This window comes from Hakea prostrata, chromosome 4 (genome assembly GCF_041222555.1).
Source record: "Hakea prostrata isolate BN-2017 chromosome 4, UWA_Hpros_2, whole genome shotgun sequence".
Taxonomy (NCBI): Eukaryota; Viridiplantae; Streptophyta; class Magnoliopsida; order Proteales; family Proteaceae; genus Hakea; species Hakea prostrata.
Genome location: NC_142603.1, coordinates 31,415,978 through 31,438,287, shown reverse-complemented (window position 1 = coordinate 31,438,287; position 22,310 = coordinate 31,415,978).

Below are 22,310 nucleotides of genomic sequence, written 5' to 3'. Positions count from 1 at the left end.
ATGTGGATATGAATGTGAATGTGATTTGTATGGAATCATAATGTGATGTGAATGCCTAGGTTGTAGTTGTGGAATGGGGAATGCCCTATTGGCGTTTCTGTCTTTGGACACCAGTGGAGGTGGTATGGGACGCTCTCCTATGGTGCCCCTTGACTCTTTCCCTAACTACTAATTGACATACCTAGGATTGGTCTAGCAATGTCTGGCTAGGAATACCCCTGTTATATCATACCCGATTCGGAAGGGTATTGAAACCAAATGACCCATGGCAACAAAAAGGGATTTGTGGGCACTCAAGACCAATAACCAACCCGTGAGAGGACATAAATCACATTGTCAGGGCCATTTATTGGTAGGGTTGCAAATAGTAGACTTGGGCTCATAGGCGCTCAAGACCGGTGACCAACCAGTGAGAGGACATGAGAACTTCCCGTCTATTATTTGTGGATGACCAATAGGGTTGATGAGTCCGTAGTCCGGGACTATGCTGACTCTAGTGAGAAGGATGCTGGAAAGGATCGCCCGGGTCGAGGAATGGACGTATCTGGACCTAAGTTGATATAATTAAGTAGAAGACTTGCATTTGGCTAGGCTTTACCTTGACATGTGCCAATACTTAGACTAAAGGTGATGTGAGAGAGTGTTGACGTAAACCCCAGCCAAGGTTGTCCATAAGGTTTCAAGACCCAACTACCACTGGCAAAGCCGAAGATACCAAGATGGTTGAGGAAGAGTGAATGACCTTCCCAAAGAAGTATGGTGTTATGACTTAAAGCATGTTTGCCTATAGAGACCAGCATACATACATAGAGTTAGAAGCATATTTGCATATATTGTTTCATATCATTGCATATATGTTTGCTTGTGTTTGCATGTGAAGATGCTTATTGTGTTTGGATTACTTGCTAAGTTCTTTTGAACTTACCCTTCAGGGGACTTGTTTTTAGATGACATTGCAGGACTGGAAGAGAACTCGTGCCACAACATGGAGGACCCTTCGATACATGATACAGCTCCAGAAGTCCTTGGACAAGGTGTTGACTAGCGAGGCAGCCAGTACACAGATTTGGACTGCATTGATTGTCACACCCCACCCAGCCGGATCCGGTCATACCCGAATACCCGTGGGGGTGATACATCACAAGATCTAGGTTCAGGGACAATTCCATACAATACATGATAAAGTAAAGGGTAATTTTCATCTGGACCCCCTGAGGTTTGGTCTATGTCATTTTTAGTCCAAAAAAACTGAAACTTTGCATATGCCTCCCCTGTACTATAGAAAAAGTCAATTTAAGGACAAATTATCACTTCTATGACAAATTTGCCCTTATTCTTTTTTTTTTATTTAAACAAAACATGGAAAATAAAAATGAAAAAAAAATTCAAATTCAAATTCAAATCTTTGAACCAGAGAAATACGATTGTTAGCATTCGAAATCAAAAGAGTTGTTTAAGATCGAAACATCATGCCATTCAAAATCAAAAGAGTTGTTTAAGATCGAAACATCATGCCATTCGAAATCAAAAGAGTTGTTTAAGATCGAAACATCATGCCCTTGAACCTCGCGTCGAAGCTGTGAAACCCAGCCCTAACCTTGACCCGGAAACCTTGTTGTTTGTAGGTCCGATGACCCGAAGTAAAGTAAGAAGTCAGCTTTGGGCCATCCCAGAGAGGACTGGTGCCGGCTTGAATCCATGAAAGTTGATGATGAGGTTCTATTTATGGAAACGAATCCGATGAAGATCTAATTAGTTGATGGACTTGGAGTGCCTCATCTTGGTTTGAAGGCATTCACCATTAGGTAAGTCACTGACTTGTGTGCAAAACCCCTAGGTTTGGATTTGATATGGACCTCAATCCTGTTTGGCCTTCTGCGGCATTGGTCGACCGATTGGTCGACCGCGACGACCAATCCACTCGACCAATGAGGCCGTCTTGGCAATTAGGTTGATTCTGCTCTATTAAGTCCAACCCGAGTCCACCGATTGCTGCCTCCAAACCCCGGAACGAACCAAAGACCTCCGCAAGTCATCTCTCTGCATCCTGGTGTCGACGGATCTTCGCGAACTCCTGCATCAAAAGGATGTCACCCCCCCCCCATCGTTCCCGAGTTGAGACAGAGAAGAGATGTGCATCCTCGGCAAACATCTCCGAACATGTTCTCATGATCATCCTAAGGATTTAAGGCTAGAACAATGATCTTAACCAGACATGCAAGCGAAGGATCATGATCAAACCAGATTTAATCTCGTAATCTTCTAACGAACGACTCTTGGATCTCTCATTGATCATGTTAGTGGTTAATGGTTGTGCCCATGATCCATAACCATAGAATCTAGGTCTCTCACCTACTATGTGTCCAGATGCAGATAGTTACAATATGGTAGGACCATTTAGATTTATGCCTAAGCCTACCATGAAGACCTAGCAGCAGCAACCGAAAGCAATGATCCACCCTCCATAGTCTGTCCTGCACAAACACAAGATCCATGTTTGAGTTAATTATGGTAACTGTCCTAATTGGATCTGATACCGATTGATTAGGTTGAGGTCCCCAATGCTAGAATACTACGATGTAGTCTACCCCGATTAGTACCCGAACCACCAAACGGATCATATCTAAAACCGAATAGGCCCGCATGGGACGATGGCGAGGACCACCGACCAAGAGAGAGCCAACCAAGGTCCTGGATGTTTGAATATTTCTAGGGATCTTTCCTAATATGTTGATATACGAGGACCCTCTCAAGTGCCAAGATCTACTTGATCTTAGGATCCGAGTATAAAAGGTAAGGATGGTATTCCAATACATAGATAGCATGAATCTAGTCTATATTGAATATCATGAATATGTTTCCAAATTAGATTCTTACAATGATATACTACGGCATAACGATACAGAGCATTACACATATGAATTGATTCATGTATGAACTACCAATGTTATACAAGTGATGAATACCGATCCCAAATGTAGTACCAATATGTGATGATATGAAGATGCAGGAGCACGATGGTTGGAAAGGAGAGGTGTCCATCGCCGGACACACGGGAAAAGGGATGGGAGATGCCCCGGACACCTCCAAAGGGATGACATATCTAGGATTGCTAGTAGTGGGCAGGATGTCGTATGGACCCAACGGAGGGGTAGAGACCGAACGACCCGGGAGCAATGGGGACAGGGCGCCAAGACCGGAACCAACCCGGAGAGGACAGAATCACAGGGGGGCCAAATGGTAGGGTTGCAATGGTTAGACTGGGCTCACGGGCGCAAGACCGGTAACCAACCCGGAGAGGACGGAGAGCCCGACCAAGGGATGACAATAGGGTGAGAGTCCGAGCCGAGTGGGGGCCAAGGAACGCGACCAGTGTGAAGGATACCGGAAAGGATCGCGGGGACGAGGAATGGAAGTACCGGATCGACGATGTAACCAAGAGAAGACGCAGGCAGGACCCAACAGCGCCGACAACCAAATGGTGTGAGAGAGGTGTGACAACCCCGCCAAGGGCCCGAGGGATGAAGGACCCAACCAACGGCGCCAAGACCGGGAAATGACCGGAGAGAATCCAAGATATCAAATGGTTGAGGATGGAGGGAGCCAAAGAAGACGGGCAGACAAAGCAGGCCAAAGAGACAAGCACCAAGAGTAGATCACACACGTGCTCAATCAAGCAAGGGGAATCGCAAGTAAGGAAAGCACGGGCGAAACCATCCAGACAAGGTAGACTATCCGCCGAGAAGACGGTCCCAGAAGAAGCGCAAGGCGAAGAGACATACCCGGAAGGGATGCGGACCACAAACCGAAGATCCCGAGGGAGCTCCGACGAGCAGCCGACCAGAGTGGAAGCGCCGTGCAAGAGATCAACAACAAGGAGCGATAAAGTGGAGAAAAAGTACCCAAGACGCACGGGATAGATGCTAGACAGAGCACCCCGGAGAAAGGGGATGCCACACAGGAACGAAACAATCGAGAAGATCATCTCATATGGATCTATGATTACCCGACACTGTTAGATGTCAGATATGTATGTAGTGGGAGGTGATCACCGACGGATCTTCGGGCGTGGATCACACTCGGGCGGATAGGGTACCGGCTGGGAGGGCGTGACTGAAGCTCTGCCACTTGAAGTTTTCTTAACCCTTCGAGCCATGGAATCACATCTTTCTTATCGTCAGAAGTTTCAGATTTGCCTTCTCCAACACAGTCTTATCTTCGAGCCATGGAATCACATCTTTCTTATCGTCGGATGTTTCAGATTTGTCTCCTTATCGTCTTTCGCCATGAACCGGTGTTTAAGGTCATGATACTTCTGTTTACAGTTCTGTGGCGTCAAAAGATGAAGAGAAGTGTTTCGGTTCTGTATTTCCATAGCCACAGAGTCCCAGCTATTGGTTCCATGACGGTTAATGGCACATGCCAACAACAGCTTCTCCCAAATCCCCAATGATTGCTTCACAACATCTTCGACTTTAGCCATGGTTTCTCATATCTGACGCTCCATCAACCTTTCTGCAATTCGTAGATAATTTTTTTTTTTCAAAACTAGGGTTTTTTCCCTTTTTATTTCTCTTCGGATTTCTCGTCACTTAATGAAAATTTACCTTTTTCAAATCCTTGAATCTTGTTTCCACTTACCTGAGTTTTCCAAAGTAGCCCCGTGAAGCAAGAGAGCTTTAAGCTAGGGATTCAAAGTTAAATGAGTTGAATGAAGAAACATTCAAGTGTTTGATGTTCTTAGACGGTTGCTTTATGGTGTTTCGGAAGAACTGGATTTCGAGAATCACAAATGAATATTAACTTAAAAAAAAAATTTCATTTTTATTTCCTATGTTTTTTGTTTAAATTAAAAAAAAAAAAAAGAAAGGGTAAATTTGTCATGAAAGTGATCATTTGTCCTTAAATCGACTTTTTCTATAGTACAGGGGAGGCAGATGCAAAGTTTCAGTTTTTTTGGACTAAAAATGACATAGACCAAACCTCAGGGGGTCCAAATGAAAATTACCCTAAAGTAAATTTAAATGGACCAGAGATAAATCAGTTCCAAGTATTTAATAATCAAGAATGAAAAGAAAGGATTACAATATTCAAAACTCCCTTTCAAAACTAAACATCAGAGTTATACGAAAAGAAAGAATGTATAACATTGCAGTGGAAATTGTCACATCCCGCCCTTAATCCACCAAGGGGATACCCTATCTGGATTATCCGGGGAGTGAATTACTATCCCGCCGATCAAGTTTAGGAACGATCATAATCACTTAGCACAATAATATAATCAAAAGCAAGAACAATTCCTTATTTCCAAATAATTCAATAATAAAAGTCTAGAAAAGATCTTAGAAGATTTCACAATTAACATCAGAGTGCGGAAAGGATTTCATTAGTATAAACAATCAAGTGTGAAAAGGAGGGAGGAAATCCATCCTATAATATCAGCGGAAGATGAAACAACTAAAGTAAAGGTTACAACCGATTCACCAAATAACAAGTGAAACAACTAAGCTATAGTCCCGACAATTCAAATAAAAGGTTAAAAAGGGAATGAGGCGACATCCCATCCCTAACACACAATATAAAACTGAACTACTACAAAAAGTCCCGATCTCGGTCTACTCGTCTTTATCAAGCGGTTCATCGCCACCAATATGATACAAGTCTTCAACTCGGCCTCCAGAGGGTTGATCGCCCATCCAACGGTGGTAGTACCTGCAGGAAAGTCTAACAAAGTATGTTGCAAAAAGGAGTGAGTTCGAAAGAACTCAGCAAGGAAAGTTATTCCATAATAACATAAATCATATGATACGCGGCATAGCATGATGCAATATGATATGAGACATATGATGCAAATATGAATCTAACTCTAAGTATGCTGGTCATCTAGGGTAGACATGCTTTAAGTCATAGCACCATACTTCTTTGGGTTGTCAGTCACTCCCCCTCAATCATACAAGATATCTTGGGTCTGCCCGGGGAAGTTCGGTAAAGTCATCTCAAAAAGAACCATGGTAGGGGAATCGGTCACCGCTCTCTCACATCACCGTTTGGTATAAGTACTGGCGCATGTCACAGAAAAGCCTAGCCCAATGCAAGTCATCTACTTAGTCGTATCAACTCGGTTCCGAGATACGTCCATTCCCTCGCCCCGGCGATCCTTTCCGGTATCCTTCACACTAGAGTCAGCGTAATCCCGGATTACGGACTCATCAACCCTATTGGTCATCCACAAATAGTAAACGGGAAGCTCTCACATCCTCTCACGGGTTGGTTACCGGTCTTGAGTGCCCGTGAGCCCAAGTCTAGCCATTTGCAACCCTACCAATAAATGGCCCCTTTCAGGTATCCGTAGCATGGTTTATGTCCCCTACCGGATTGGTTACCGGCCTAGAGCGCCCATCAAACCATACACTACCACGGGTCATTCTGTCTCAATGCCCTTCCAATTCGGGTCTGATACGACAGGGATATCCTAGCCATACATCTAGACAAGTCCTATGTATGTCATCCAATGATCGGAGAGAGCGTCGATGGGCATCTTCGGAGAACATCCCATACTATTCCCTCCGATGTCCAAGGACAGAAGTACCAGTAGGGCACTCCCCAATCCCAAATCATACCTAAGCAATCACATGCTTATTTCCATCCATTACATATCAACAATACATTATCATATTGAAAACATGTCATAACATCTCATAATACAATGTATAAATAAATGACAAGAATAAGTAAACATGATAAACCAAGTAATTAAGCATGGTGCTACTGTCATAAGGTAACTACAGTAGTCATATGATGTCTGAAATCAACTAATAAGTTATGTCTACTAAGTTACCAACAACAGTGTAAAAGTCATACAGTCTATGTTATATGGCAATAACCGTCCTTACCTTAAGTCACGATGATGATAATCCAACAATCTCAAAAGAATGATCCAAAGATGGTAATAAGACCCTAGACAAACATAAATGAAAGGTTAGAAAAGAAATCGGGAAAATCGGAGGTCGAACGGATCAAAATGGAGCAAGGTTGCTGTCAGCAACAAGTTTGGTCGATGGTCTTGGTCGATGGTATCGACCAAAATTGTCTTCGAGACAGAATAGTGGATTTTGGGGATTTTGGTCCAAAATGGGTCTTCCGGGGTTCGGATCGATCTGGAACTTGGAGGCATACTTAACAACAGTAGTAGGACACTATAAATCAAGGAATTAACCCAATCCAATGGTCTAATTAAAAAGCCCCAATTTGAGCTATCAAGTTCAAGTGATAAACATCATGGCATGAGTTGGAGTTGATTGCATTGATGACGAATAGCATGCAATAGTTAGAGGAACTAATAGGAATTCGATTGGAATCATATGGAAATGTTAATCATGGACATAATACACTTTATAGCTCAGTTTGATATCAAATAGTATGATGTTAATAGGTAAAGCATGGAATACATATGCTAGGCATGAGATATAAGCATTAGCATCAATGAATGGCTAAGGGAATCATGGATTGAGCATGAGTAAGCACTTGGAGTGGTGGTTGCAAGGTTGCAGCACCATTCCAAATGTCCCATCAGCAAGATGACAATAGAAAGGAGTAGAAAATGGTAGGGTAGAGAGTGGAATGAAGAGTCTTACCTTAGTGTGGAAGATGAAGGCAAGAATCAATGATAAACTAAGTGTCTTTGATGAGATACCCTTCACACTAACCAAGGAGCTGCTTTGGGAAGCTCTCCCCACGTTCCCAGGTGAGAAAAATGATTGCAAAAGGCTCAAGGCTCGAGGTCATATTAAATAGAAAAGGAATATTCCATGGAATCATTAACTTGGCAGACTGGGACATTTTGGTCGATGCTTTTGGTCGATGGTATCGACCAAAATGATCGACCAAAATGATTTCAGCAGAAAACTCAGGTTTAGAACAGAAACTTCAAGTAGGGATTTGAAAGGCTATACAAGGTCAAATTGAGTGAGGTTTTCTTTCACAATTCAATCAAGAAGTCTAGTTTCCAGAAATACATTTGGATCAAGCATGGGAGGTCATTAGGTCCACCAACTAAGCTCACCTTCTTTGATGCGCAAGCAGGATTTGCCAGACACAGTTCAGCAACTTCGGACAAGGATTTGGAGTGCTATATGGGGTCAAATGGAGTGGGGTTTTCTCCTACAAGTCCATCAAGAAGTCTAGTTTCAGGAAATATATTCGGATTGAGCACAGGAGTTCATTTGGTATTTCAACTAATTCACCCCTCTTCGGTGCGCAGATTCAAAACTAACACTGATAATGCTCTCAAGTGAGGGGCATCATCGTCAATGTTCACGGGCTTGGGTTACGACACCAAATCATCAACCAAAAGGGTCCACAAGTCTCATTTCCCCCACTTTGGGTTTTCGGACCTACAAACATAATAGGTCCCGGGCCGGGCCAAGGTAGGATAAGGCCAAACATTACAAATCTACCCTAAGGGAAAGGTCTGCAATGGCTTCCTAAGGTTTTCAAAGATAATAATATTGAAACTAAAGTCCAACTTTAAGGTCTAATATCAAACAAGTCTTTCTTTATCCCAAAAATAAAAAGGGTGTCCGGGCTAGGTTTGGGCTGGATGTTACAGAAATAATCTAAAGAATTCTAAGGAAAAGACTCTCCATAAGAGCAGTCTTGGCAGGAACAGGAAGCGTCATGTGCCTCCACTTCTTCTCCAATTTCACCGTCTTGATAACCACTTGATAAGGGATCCTCAACGAAAAAGGTGTCCTCATGATCTGTAGAATAGTCTAAAGAAACAACAAAATAAAGGAATGAGTTCATAGAACTCAGTGAGGTAACACAATCACATCATATCTTCATACAATTTCCATGTCATCATTCATAAAACAAACATGTATTTAATAATATAAATAAATAAATGCAAAGTGATGATATGAGGTTACTAACTCTATAATGTAGTCTATAAAGTAGACACACATTAAGTCATACACCAGTCTTCTTTGGGCAGTCTCATCACTCTTCCCTCACGGCACTGAAGCACGTCTGTTGGGTTCTCTGCGGCTGTTGGGTAAAGTCTCATTGAGCCATGGTTGGGGATTAAGTCACCACTCTCTCACATCACCATTGGTATAAGATCTGGCACGTGTCAAGGACAAACCTAAGCCCAGTGCAGGGTCATACAGTCTCGTACTACAATGGTCCGGATATCTCCCCTCACGCCTAGCGCTATGTTGGTTCAATACCTTCCCACCTATGAATGTAATCCTCAATGGGAGGCATCTGTTGGATTACATCCCTTAACCTAGTGGTCATCCACATATAATAGACAGGATGATCTCCATGTCCTCTCACGGTCATTTCACCGGTCTTGAGTGCCCATGAGCCCTTATCTATTATATGCAACCCTACCTCTCTATGATGATAGTGGGCCTGCTCGATACAGGACCCAGCCACTACCATCACGGGTTAACCAGCTTCAATACCCCTGCCGGAAGGGTAATAGTACTCAAGAGGTCACCTAGCCCAACATTTCTAGACATGCCCTAAATATGTCAACCAGTAATTAGGGAAAGCGCCAAAGGCACCATAAGAATGTGTCCCATACCGCCTCCTCTGGTATCCTATGGCAGAAATACCAAAAGGGCATTCCCCATTCCCCAACCACAACTAAGCAATCACATAACTAGGGCGATGGGTGAACCCACAACCCAAGTAGAAAATACAAGGTAGAGGAAATAATAATATTTCTCCTCTCCCTTCACATACATTCACATTCCATATCATAACAACATTAATAGATTTCAAAGTAAGGAGCAACATCATAAGTAAAAATGATAAACATAAATTATGGCAATTCATATTTAACAAAAGATATAAAATAACAACAATCAATTAAATATAATGCGATTAGTTATTCCTCACCTTTTACTTTGATCTTTTCTCCACAGATCAATACTCTCTTCCCACAAGGAAATAACCTTTTGGGTAATTTACCCTAATCATGCAAGAGAATTAACAAAAATAAAAATAGGAGTTAATTTGGGTTTAGAAAAATATCTAAAAATATTTCCGTAAAAACCCCAAATAGAACCCTAGGTTTCAACTCACCCTTTTAACCTAAATCGGCTAAAAGTTATAATTCCGCCCTTAATTTGAAGTCGAAAAGAAACAAAAATGTGGGAAAATTTAATTGGCAATAAAGAGATCATAAGGGTGTCCTCAATTTGATTCAATTTGACCTAAATCAAAATGGCCCAAATTGGCTCTCATAAATCACCCGTGGGTAACCTAGAGAGACAAAATGAATCACCCTTATCATGGGATTGCACCAATAACTCATATACTAGAAAGGGACATTAAAATAAGGATTGAGGAGTAAGCAATCAACCTAACATGCTTCCCTTTCAAGATTCCTCAAGGAAAGGAGAGAAATACTCAGAAAATTGTGAGTAAGAGAAAGATTAAAGAAAACTAACCTTTCTTGAAGTTTTCGTGAAGATTCGAATCACATAATGCCTCTGGAAGAATGGAAATCGCCCTCTCTTTCGTTTCTCCTCTTCCTGCAGCCTCAAAGCCGTTCTTGTAAAATAAAATGCGGCTACGGATGAGTTAAAACATAAAATAGGGTTTAAAAATCCGGAATTCCGTTTTTGCCCATAAATAGAAAATAGGGTGGGGGGGTGGTTCACCCAACTGGCCCAACTTTCCGTCCATGGTTGGACCCCCAAACGGACTCAGAATTTTGATGATTTTTGGCTCATTGTAAAGGTCTTTTAATGATCTTCGATTTGATACCTTATTCGCATAAATCTGATTTTCCATCACCGATATATGGTCGTTCCAAGATCACTCTTTTTACACCATCGGGATTAATCTTCTCTCTTCACTTAAACTCTAGGAGAGTTTTTGAGTCATTACAAGGGTCATCCACCTACATTGGTTCAATTTCCAATCCTTTGGGATCGAATTGAATGGCCCCCAGTTGTCGCCGACTCGAGGCCCAGGTTCTCGATCTTGAAACCATGGGTTAAAGGGGTAGAAATCTAGGGGATTCCACATTGATGGCTTCTATTGACGGCAGCCGCCATCGTCTTATTCGCCGCCGATGGGATCGTGCGTTAGATGCTGATCTGAAGCTTCAAGAGCATGACCCTAAAGTGAAGAAGATGAAGACTGAAGAAGAAGAAGAGCCAATTGAAGATGTGGATTAGATTCTCTTGTTTCTTCTAGACTTTTATTTTACTTGTATTAGCTTAGAGCTTTGCTTAGATTTCGATCTACCTTCCGCATATGTTGTGGGGTATATTTCCGCTATACTCTACAGTTGTCTTTGATTGGTATCTTGTTATTCCGCACTCTGATATTCTTTAGTGATCATTCTAAGATACTTTCTTGACTTTTATTAATAAATTACTGAATACAATGATTTATTCTTGCTTTTGATTATGTTATTGTGCTAAATGGATACGATCGTTCCTAAATTTGATCTTCGAGGCTATGGATCACACTCTTGGGTAATCCATATAGGGTACCGACAGGGTGGATGTGACAGAATGTGGGACAAAGCTTTGGGAATTCTCAAACTAGACAACAGAGTCTGAATGGTGTGAACAGGCCAGTTGGGAATGTGCAAGTCTCTAGGCCAGTCTATGCTAACCATAGCCCTGTGAATCAGAAGCCACTGACGGTAGTGCGTACTTCATCTATGTCTAGAGATCCTATCTGTTTCCTTTGTAAACAGACTGGACATATTGCTAGCACTTGTCCTCGAAGGAATGCTCAGCCGGCAGCAACTGTGGCAAAGACTCAACCCCTCCTGCAGGAAAAGTGTTCAGCATTACTGGAACTAAATAGGATTTGAGTCATGAAGTTGTGACAGGTACGCTACTTGTTGCTTCAGTACCTGCCTTTCTACTATTTGATATTGGTGCATCCCATTCATTCATATCATTTGCAATTGTAAGAGATAATTCTATGACACCAAAGAACTTATCTAAATGTTTGATGATTAGTACACCCACTAGATCAGTCATACAATTAGACCAAGTAGTTGAAGCCTGCCCTATGATTGTTTGTGGAAGAAATTTGGAAGCTGATTTTGGTACTCTAAGATATGAAAGATTTCGATGTGATATTGGGAATGGACTGGTTGATTGCCCACAAAGCGGTTATCCTTTGTTCCTTGAGAAGAGTACAATTTCATGTTGGTGGGAATTCATCCTTTGAATTTCAAGGTGATCAAGGAAGGTTAAGTAGAAAGACTATGACTGCGGTGATGCAAGTAAAGACTTTGGTTGAAAGTGCGTCACTAAATGCTTCATCTGGAAGTGAGACCAAGAAGGAAAAGAAGCTTGAAGAAGTCAGGGTAGTGAATGACTTTGTGGATGTTTTTCCAGAAGACTTGTCAGGTTTGCCTTCGGAAAAAGAGCTTGAGTTTACCATAGAATTGATTCCAGGAGCAGCCCTAGTACGAAAAGCTCCGTATGGAATGGTACCTACCGAATTGAAGGAACTTCAGAACCAGCTGGATGAGCTCTTAGATAGAGTGAGTTCAAAAGAACTCAACAAGGCAAGTTATTCCACAACAACATAAATAACATGATAGCAAAACATAGCATGATGCAATATGATATGAAATAGACAATGCATGTATGAATCTAACTCTATGTCTGCTAGTCTCTATAGGCAGACATGCTTTAAGTCATAGCACCATACTTCTTTGGGAAGGTCTCAAATCACTCAGCCTCGGTTGGTAATGGGTCCTGCATCCCTCGGGACATTCCATGGCTGGGGTTTTGGTCACCGCTCTCTCACATCACCATTTGGTCTAAGTATTGACGCAAGTCAAGGTAAAGCCTAGCCAAATGCAAGTCTTCTACTTAGTTATATCAACTCATGTCCAGATACGTCCATTCTCGCCCTGGGCAATCCTTTCCGGTATCCTTTTCACTAAAGTCAGCATAGTCCCAAACTACAAAATCCACAAATAATAGACGAGAAGCTCTCATGTCCTCTCACGGGTTGGCTACCAGTCTTTAGCGCCCATGAGCTGAAATCTACTATTTGCAACCCTACCAATAAATGGCCTCTTACAAGTATCCACAATGTGATTCATGTCCCCTCACAGGTTGGTTACCGATCTTAAGCGCCCACAAATCCCCATTGCTACCACAGGTTGTTCAGTCTCAATGCCCTTCCGAATCGGGTCTAATATAACAGGGACATCCTAGCCAAACATTGCTAGACAAGCCCTAGGTATGACAACCAATAATCTAGGAAAGTGTCAAAGGGCACCATAAAAAATATCCCATACTATTCCCACTGATGTCCAATGACATAAATGTCAAAAGGACACTTGCCAATCCCAAATCATACCTATTCAATCACATTCTCAATTCAGTCATAACATACACAACTAATATCTCATCATATAGAAAGATGCATATAAACATGATCAATTGCATATGTAAATGACAAGAATAAGTATTCATAATATCAAAAGAATACATGAATATGGTACTAATGTACTTGAAGTACTGCAACAATAATATAATATTAAGAAAATACAATAATGGTAGTGAATCTAAGAAATCCCAAAATAGAAACTAACATTCACGCAATCTATGTAATTATGGAAACAACTGTCCTTACCATAAATAGCTTCGAAGAATATCCAAAGATCAAAGAGAATGGTTCCAAACTTAGCAAATAAACCCAAAACAAGCATAGATACAACATTAAGAAAGAGGCCTAGAAGATCGGAGATCAAATGAATCAAATTGGACGAAGAACACAACTACTGTCAGCCTTGGTCGATTGGGTGGTAGCTTGGCCCAGTCGACCAAGCAATCGACCACCTGAACAGTACGCAGCAAAAATCTAATTTTTTATTCCAAACTCATTCTACAAGATCCGAAACACTATGAAACTTGGAGGAAACCTCTAAAATAGTAATCTAACACTAAAATAGCATAGACTAGACACCACAATGATAAAAAAAACAATACTTACTAATTTGGAAACATGACTTTCTAATTGGGTAAAATTCATAGTTTTTATGAAAACACACTATGAACTCAAGAGAAAAACTAGAGATGATAGGATCTCATTCTAGTAGAACATAATTAGTAGATCATACATGAAACTAACATGCGAAATAGATCTAACATGCTAGAGAAATCAAATCGAAAGAATGATCATGGCTTCATGAAGAAATCACAAGGATCATGGTTAAGATCAATATGAAGATCATAGTACCATAAGAATGAATGGAGATTGTAGAAGAGATGGTTGCAAGGATGCAACATCTTCTTCATAATCTCAATACAGAGAACAAATCATAGTAAGAGTAGATCAATACCATACAAGAGAGATTACTAACCTTTGATTGAAGGACAAGAGATGAAGAACTTGAGATCTTACAAGAGTTCTTCGCAAACACCAAGGAGAGGCTTTGAGAGAGGCTTCCCACGTTCTCTGAGGGTTTTAGAAACAAAGGAGGCTAAGAAACACGTACTTCTATTATATAGAGCACCAACAAACCTAACAGAGGATCTTTGGCAGATTCTATCCTTGTTGTTCGATTGGTTGGTCAATTGGCCCAATCGACCACCCAAGCGACCAAGCAAGACAACAAGGCCAAAATAGGGAAATGAAGGTCCAAATCAAATCGAAACCCAATGAGCTTCTCCCAACATAAGATATGACTTACCTAGTATAGAGGAATGCCTTCAAATCATGTCCAACTACACTTTAAATCAATCAACTAGTCTCATCTTCATCAAGGTGCAGTTTCATTTCCAAATCCGACAAAGCTTCCAAGTATGGAACACCATCATCAACTTCCATGGCTCCTGGGTCAAACACCATGTCTTCCACTGAGATGGCCCATAGTTGGCTTCTTTCTTTACTTCGGGTCTTTGAACCTACAAACAACAGGATTTTCGGGTCAAGGTTAGGGCTGGGTTTCACACCGAAGGTCTAAGTGCTGATCTTTCTTACAATGAAAAGCCAGCCGAAATCTTGGACAAGAAGGACAAGCAGTTGTGGAATCGAACCATCCCTTTAGTAAAGATCCGGTGGAGGAATCACACCCCCGAAGAAGCTTCTTGGGAGAAGGAAGAAGAGATGAAAGAGAAGTTTCCCCATCTTTTCGGAAACCAAGGTATGCTCCCAATTTCGAGGACAAAATTTATGTTAAGGGGGAAGGATGTGAAATCCCGCACCAAACCTAATCCGAAAATCTATGTTATAAGTTCGAAGACCCAAAGCCAAGGTAGAAGACAGCTGTGGACCCTCTCTTTTGAACCCATTAACTCTAACCTAGAACTAATGGATATTGATAGTGAAGATCCCATCTTGGAAACCTTGTGTGAAATTGGAAGAAGATGTAGTCTAAATGGGAATGGACTTGGAAGATGGACCTTGAGTACAATGTTGACATCTCTAGAAGGCCCTATGGAGTTAGGTCAGACCTTTCCTTAAGTTGGTTGAGGACCCAAGTGTTGTTTTGTCTTTTTGGAACCAAAAGTCAGCAATTTTCAAAGGGAGAACCCTTTGGTCAATCCCATCGACCAAGGCAGCCTCTGGACAGAATAGTGTATTTTTGGAAGTTTTGGGTTTTGAAGTCCTATGTATATGTAAATTTGGACTAAACCTAAACACTTTGCCTCTTAACTTTTGGAGAATGTGAGAAGAACCCTAAAGCCTCCTCTTCAAGCCCAAGGTTTATTCCAAGCATCCGAGAGAAGTTCCTTCTTTGATTCTTCTTTTACAAGGTTAACATTCAATCCTATACTTCATTGATCTATCCTCTCTACTATTCTTACTATTTGTTTTGGTTTTGATAAAGGTATTACACTATTGTAATGGCCTAGTCTCTGATCCTCTTAGCCTTAGATTCACTCTATGTTTTCCTTAAGAAATCAAGTATGAGCAACATAGCATTGATAGAATGAAAGGGGGTTTATTCTAAATCAAAGAGATTGTAGAAGAGGTGGTTGCAAGGTTGCCGCACCTTCTTCATAACCTCAATAGCAAGAACAAGATCAGATAAGAGTGAATTAGAGAGAGAGCAGCAGATTTCTTACCTTGAATATGAACTTAGAGAAGAAAATCAAGGAAGCAAGGGCACTTCACCAATAACAAGGAGAGGCCTAAGAGGAGTCTTCCCACGTTCTCAGAGAGTTCCAGCAATAGAGTAGGGTTATAACTACAAAGTCCACATAAGTAGAGCCTAAAATGACCTAAAAACCAAAGATTCTCGGATTTAATATGTTGCTGGCTGACTAGCCAGTCGACCAGCATAGGACAGCAACTTAAGAAGGGAGTTGGAGGTCAAGATCAACTCAAAATCAAATGGGCTTCTTCCTACATCTCAATTGACTAGTCTAGGTCAGAGAATTACCTTCAAATCAAGTCCGGGAGTGCATTAGGTCCATCAACTAAACTCCCTTTCTTCAAGGTGCAGTTTCTTATCAAACACTGACAATGCTTCCAAGTATGAAGCACCATCATCAATCTCCATCGGTTCGGGGTCAAACACCATGATTTATTTTAGTATTGTAATTGTAAATGTATTTTACAAGAATTTGTTTTGTTGAGTCAAGGAAAAGTTGTCCACGGATCCTGAGAATACTAATGATATATAAAAGAGTATTTATGTGTATCTTTTCAATGAAAAAAAAATAATGCCATTTACATATTAATCGGGTATTTCTTCTTTTTAATATCTGCCAAAAAAAAATTTTCTTGTTTTTTGTGATTTTTTCTATTTGGTTTCTAATTGTGTTAGGAACTTCTACTGAGAGGGCTCATAGTTGTCTCCTTCAATTCGGATCTTTGGATCTACACTAAGGGAGAGGTTTGACTTGACTTCCTAGAACCTTCTAAACATGTCAACACTATAATAAAGGTCCAACTTCAAGGTCAAACATCACCCAAGCCCTACGTCATCTAAAACAAATAGGGTGTCTAGGTTAGGTTTGGGTTGGATTTCACAAAAACTCTTAGAACGGATAGAGGTAGAGAGTATCTCTCCGATATGTTCAAAGGGTTGTGTGATGAAAAGGGGATATCTGGCAACTTACTATTCCAGGGACTCCACAACAAAATGGGGTTGTTGAGAGGAGGAATATAACCTTGCTAGACATGGTGAGATCCATGATGGCGCGGGAAAACCTTCCCATCTCTTATTGGGGAGATGCTTTGCTGATTGCGGCCTATATCTTCAACCGAGTTCCAACCAAATTGGTTCCTTCTACATCATATGAGTTGTGGACCGGAATGAAGCTAGATTTGAGTTCCTTGCATGCATGGGGATGTGCAGCATATGTTCACTTTACTTCTCACCAATATGGAAAGCTTGGACCCAGAGGAAGAAAGTGTAAAATCCAGCCCTATCCTAACCCTGACCCTAACCCAGATCCATTGCTGTTGATAGGTCCAAAGACCCGAAGCAGTGGTAGAAGAGACTTGTGGACCCTTTTGATTGATAATTTTGAGTCAGAGTCTGAGCCCATGGACATTGACGATGACACCCCTTACTTGAGTACATTGTCGGTGTTTAGTGAGAATCTGCGCATCGAAGAAGAGTGAATTAGTTGAAGTACCTAATGGACTCCTATGCACAATCTGAAGGTATTTCCCGAAACTAGACTTCTTGATTGATTTGTAGAAGAAAACCCCACTCAATTTGACCCTGTATAGCTTTCCAAATCCTTGTCCGAAGTTGCTGAACTAATTCTGGATTTTCTGTTGAAACATGTCTTGGTCGATCCTCCTTGGTTGATGCCATCGACCAAGAGGATCAACCAAAGTTTCCCAGACTCGAAGTTAATGATTTTTTGGAATATTCTCTATCCTATTTATGCTAGCCTCATGTTTTGAGCCCTATTCTAATCATTACCACTCCTGAGAACGTGGGGAGAGCTTCCCAAAGCACCTCCATGGCATTGGTGAAGAAGATTCCACCCAAACATTGTCAATCATTGTTCCTTGTCTCCATTAACAACTACAAGGTATGATTCATCACTCTCACTCTCTATTCTATTCTTTTCTATTCCTCTTCTTGCTGTTGAAACCTTGGAGTTGATGTTGCAACCTTGCAATCATCACTCCAAGTGTTCACTCTTGCTGAACCTTTGATCCTCTCCTTTGCCCATTGATGCTATGCTCTCATTTCAAGCATTGCATATGCATTCCTATGATTCTCTTCTTAGCTTCATGCTTTCTTGTCCAAAACTGAGGTATATAGTGTGCTATGTCTATGTTTATTACTAGCATATTATTCTAACCAAATTCCTATAAGTTCCCCTTGTGATTCATGCCTTTCCAATGCAGATGCAATTGATTTCAATCCGTGCTATGATTCTTGTCTATTGAACTTAGTAGTTCAATTTGGGGCTTTCTATTTAGACCTTTAGATTGTGTTAATTTCTTGATTTTTAGTGTTCTTATATTGTTCTTAAGCATCCCTCCCAGTTCTGGATTGATCTGAGCCCCGAAAGACCGATTTCGGACCGAAATCCCCAAAATCCAGATTGCAGCCCCAAGACTGTCTTGGTCGATCCTCCTTGGTCGATGCCATCGACCAAGAGCATTGACCAAACATGTTGGCTGTTGTTGACTGCAACTTCACCCAATTTTGACCCGTTCGACCTCCGATCTTTCCGAATTTCTTCTCTAATCTCTTATTTATGTTTGTTTAGGGTCTTAACACTATTATTGGATCATTCCTTTGTAACTCTTGGATTGTCATCAACTCAACTTAAGGTAAGGATGATTATCGCCATAAATACATAGGCTATGTATGTCACATCCCGCCCTAATCCACTCAGGGGGTACCCTATCTGGATTACTCAAGGAAGTGATCCACAATCCTGCCGATCAAGTTTAGGAACGATCATAGTCACTTAGCACAATAATATAATCAAAAGCAAGAACAATTCTTTGTATTCAAATAATTTAATAATAAATGTCAATAAAGGATCTCAAAAAGATCACAAAGAACATCAGAGTGCGGCAAAGATACCAATAAAATAAATGATCAACATGTGGAAATGAGGTGGAAATTCCTCTACAACATTGGCAGAAGGTAGATTGAATAGAACTAAGGGTTACAACCGGTTCCCAAAATGACAAGGGAACAAACTAAACTACGGTCTCGACAATTCAAATAAAAAGGTTAAAAATGGAATGAGGCGATATCCCATCCCTAACACATAAGTGCAAAACTGAACTACTCTAGATAAGTCCCAATCTCGAACTACTAGTCTTTATCAACTTGTACACCATGACCAGTGGGGTACGAGTCATCAACTTGGTCTTCAGAGTGTTGACCATCATAGTCAACTGTAGTAGTACCTGCAATAGAGTCTAACAAAAGATGTTGCAAAAATGAGTGAGTTCAAAAGAACTCAACAAGGCAGTTATTCCATAAAACATAAGCCATATGATATAAACCATAACATAATGCAATATGATATGAAACACATAATGCAAGTATGATTCTAACTCTATGAATGCTAGTCTCTAAATATGTTATAGATTAGCTGCAGAAGAAATAAAATTTATTAACTGACAGAATACAAGAATCATTCAAGAAGGGTAAAGGAATCAACTTAAATAAAATAAAGTCCATGTAAGCGGCAATAATATACACATCATTCCAATAATGGTTCTTCAGAGGAAAATTACAATGATGATTTGTCAAACCATTGTCTAACAATAAAATTAGAAAACTATTTCTTCTAGATTCCTCCAATAAAAAGAAGATACACATAAATTAAAGGATATGAAGCTTTAAGTCATGAGCAACTCGTAGAACAGCTGATAAATAGCCAATGCGAGGAGCGACATTGATACGAAGAAACATATCAACCAAAGAAGAAGATCCCATGCCATCGAAGCAAGTCAACAGACTCAAGACTCAATTTTGCGATTAAAGCTCTGCAAACCTTGACAAACTTGAATCATTATTTGGGATCAACTGCATTTACACAACCACGAAGTGGAAAAATCCTAGTAGATGTATCCACAGGGGTATGTCGACTAAGCTGCTCCAACACCTATCAAATTAATAGGAAACGAAATCCACAACAGATCTATGATCCTAGCGAGTACACCAATGAAAAGTGAGGGCATTAGAAAACCTTTGTGGCTTTGGTGAGATGATATTCACTTTCTCCGACAGAGATGTTGATCACAAGCTTCTGCAAGTTGATCTCTCCCACAGGGTTGGAGAGTTTCTTCTCTGAGGCCATAGTTCATCCAAGAGACGATAGAAGTTAAATTTATTTTCACTGGAATTCAAGAAACGTTTCTTCTTCCATTGGGAATTGTTTTACCAATTTTTGATTGATTTTATTAGTTATAAGATAATTAAAATCAGGTATTGTTTTACCAATTACTTAATTAATTTTATTAGTTATTAGATCATTAGATAATTAATGACTTTTTGGAATTCAAAGAACATTTCTTTCTCCGGTGTCCTTGGGTGTTGTTTTATCTGATTGATTTTATAGTTATTAAATAATTAATAATTTCTTGAAAAAAAAAAAGAAGGGAAGAAATTGATGATTAAAATTAATTCTATAATACGAATTTATAATTTTGGACATTATTTATTATTCATTCAAAAGTCTAATTGATTGAACACAAAAGGGCATTTGTGAAAAATTAAATGTAGCCGTATCCGTTGAGTTCATATTTTTATAATAGTAGCATGATATGATGATAGTATGATATGATCGTACGATACTATGATGGTAGTATGATATGATATGATATGATATGATATGATATGATATGATATGATATATATATATATATATATATATATATATATATATATATATATATATATATATATATATATATATATATATATATATATATATATATATATATATATTTGATATATATATATATATATTTGTTTAGGGCCTGTTTGGTTACATGAGTCTGGAGATTTCAAATCTATGGAGTTATAATTTATAAAATTAAATGTTTGATTGTGGAATGAAATCTATAGATTTATCTTTAAAAATTATTTGATCGATGTAATTTTTATGAATATGCAAATGTATAGCTTTTTTGAAATCTCTCGATTTCACCCCTTACTCATAAATCTACAGATTCACGTTTTTAGTGTAAAAAGGTGAATCTCTAGATTTCATAAATCTAGAGATTTTTACAACCAAACTGGTATTAATTCTCAGATTCATGAATCCTAAATCTCTGGATTCATCTAACCAAACAGGCCCTTATGCTGCGTTTGTTTGCAGGGTTAAAGTGGGGTGGGATTAAAGGGGTGGGAAAGTTGTACTGGATTACCACAAAATTTCAAAAATTTACCTGTTTGGTTGCCTGGGGTGGGAAACTCAGGCGACAACTTTGGCCACCGTGGAATTCCTGTCGGGACACATTTTCCCACCCCAGGCCCTCTTAAAACCCCACGATTTTGATGGTGTTTTGAGGGAAAAATGAGGGAGAGTTGTGCAGACTAGCGGGAGATCTGCAACTTTGGCGGGAGCTTCGATGAAGATAGAAGATGGTGGAGGAAGTGGCCGGCGGCAGAGACAGAGGCTGAGCAGAGAGAGAGGGAGCGCAAAGCAGAGAGAAAGAGAGCGTAGAGGAGAGAGAGAAAGAGAGCGCAGAGCAGAGAGAGGAAGAGAGAAAGTGCAGAGGAGAGAGAGAAAGAGAGTGCATAGCACAAAGAGGAAAGAGAGCGCATAGCAGAGAGAGGAAGAGAGAAAGCGCAGAGGAGAGAGAGAAATAGAGAGCGCGCAAAGGAGAGAGAGAAAGAGAGAAAGCGCAGAGGAGAGAGAAAGAGAAAGCGCAGAGCAGAGCAAAGAGAGAAAGCGCAGAGGAGAAAGAGAGACCTTCACCTCTGGATATTTTGGTAGTCGCCGCCCCTTGCTCTTCCTTGAAACATACCATAGTGACCTTCACCTTGATGCTCCGCCATCCTTCCTCCCAACTCCAGGGCTTCGCGGTCGTCGAGCACACCGAAGAACATGTTTATTGGAAGAAAAAAATATAAATAATGATAAATTACTTTTACAATCCCACCCCATCCAACCAAACAAGTATTGAAATTGGAAAAGTGTATTTATCCATTACTTTTCCACACTTTACTATCTTGTTTCCCACCCCACTAACATATGGGACCCACAAGTACAACTTTCCCACCCCTTTTTTTCCAGCAAACAAACGCAGCCTAAACTCAGCCTTAGGCTGCGTTTGTTTGCAAAGGTGGGGTGGGAAAAAAGGGGTGGAAAAAAAAATGTGGGTCCCATATGTAGTGGGGTGAGGGAGAAAGAAAG